This window comes from Cynara cardunculus (genome assembly GCF_001531365.2).
Source record: "Cynara cardunculus var. scolymus isolate 2C chromosome LG 13, CcrdV1, whole genome shotgun sequence".
Taxonomy (NCBI): domain Eukaryota; kingdom Viridiplantae; phylum Streptophyta; class Magnoliopsida; order Asterales; family Asteraceae; genus Cynara; species Cynara cardunculus.
Window position 1 is genome coordinate 39,336,772 of NC_037540.1, and position 1,545 is coordinate 39,338,316.

A 1,545-nucleotide genomic window follows, 5' to 3' on the forward strand; every position below is an offset into this window, starting at 1 on the left:
GTTTGTGATTGCTTATGTTTGGATTGCTTTTGGTACGGTTTCCGATTGATCTGGTAGGTTTTATTTTCCGATTCGGAGATTTATCGGAGGTCGTCGCCACTGTTGCCAAATAAACATCCCTTTGAAGCTTTTGGTACGGTTTCTCTCTCTCTCTCTCTGTGTGTATATTGCTTATGTTTGGATTGCTTTTGGTACGGATTCCGATTGATCCGGTAGTTTTATTTTTCGATTCGGAGATTTATCGGAGGTCGTCGCCACTGTTGTCAAATAAACATCGSTTTGAAGCTTTTTGTCGGATTCCAGATTTGCAGGTTCAAATTGCTTCTACTTCTTCTTCTTGTTGATAGGTGGGGTGGGTGGGTAGAGATGTGATCTTGCAATCTTTATTCTTTACAAAACCAGTGTACACCCTCGATGTGTGTTGGATTCCACATCTTTGACTACTTTATGCATCACTTGCCTTTATTTTAAACCACTAAACTCATATGATRCTCTTTTGAGCCACAAATGGGTGAACCTGATACATACACTTTTACTTCAATCTTGAACAATTCAATCGACAAATAAACGTTAGGTCTTGAAACTCTTGTCGTTAGGATCGGATAAGATTGAACGGACCGAGGCTGAAAAACTTATGGGAGGCAGACCCATAAATTATTTCAAGTGGTGCAAAATTTGACTATAAGATATGTGTATTTTTTTCAAAATATTAACCAAAAAAAGTCTTGTGTTAACATTTCAGTTTCAAAAACCACACGGTGGAACCCAACAAAATAATACAGTGGCAACCTCTAGAAACGTAATTTTCCCCTTATAACGGAACCATGAAGCGAAGGGCTGTGCCACAATACAAGTTTTTGTTATGTTTTATCAAATATTATTTTGTGTACCAAACATGACTTTAATAGTGAGGGTTACCAGGATTTTCCTGGTTTTTATTTCCAGGTGGGAGAGGATTACCAGATGAAATGATGGCAGAAGCCGGGTTGCACATGGGAGGCATATAGTCTTTTTGGGGATTAACCCAACCCACTTTGCTTTTGGGAGGAAGAGGACCATCATTTAGGGGTATGGGTACTGTTCATCATTTAGGGGTATGGGTACTGTTCATCATTTAGGGGACATCACTTTTGTCAAGTCAAGAATGGACTCATCATTACATAAACAACACCTTTTTTCTTCCAATTTAAATTATTTGGATGCTGAGTTACTCACTTTCTGGATAATCTGAATATTATGAATTTTTTTTTTTTTTGAATATCACTTGTTGAGCATGCATAATCTGAATATTATGAAATATTTTTTTTTCTTATTATACAAGTATAATTATGGAATAGTGTAAGAACCTCGCATATATTGATTAAAATCTGGATTCTGTTTGGGACTGCATTCTGTTTTTATTTCATGTTTGGGACTTCATGGCGGTGTCTGATCCCATTTGTCGGATTCCGATTTGCAGATTGTAAGAAAGAAGGGATAAACCTAAGGTAAGAAAACCTGCTTTTGTACCAATGGCTCGTGAAGGAAAGAAGGGATAAACCTAAG

General features: G+C 37.3%; 1 long non-coding RNA gene across 1 annotated transcript in view; it reads left to right on the top strand.

Moving 5' to 3' along the window:
- LOC112524082 overlaps nt 1-1,545 on the top strand; it is a 3,435-nt gene extending 1,890 nt beyond the window's left edge. Inside the window, exons 3-5 of the long non-coding RNA XR_003070356.1 lie at nt 58-133; nt 946-1,068; nt 1,460-1,545. This is a non-coding gene — a long non-coding RNA (uncharacterized LOC112524082). The remainder of the gene's footprint in view (nt 1-57; nt 134-945; nt 1,069-1,459) is intronic.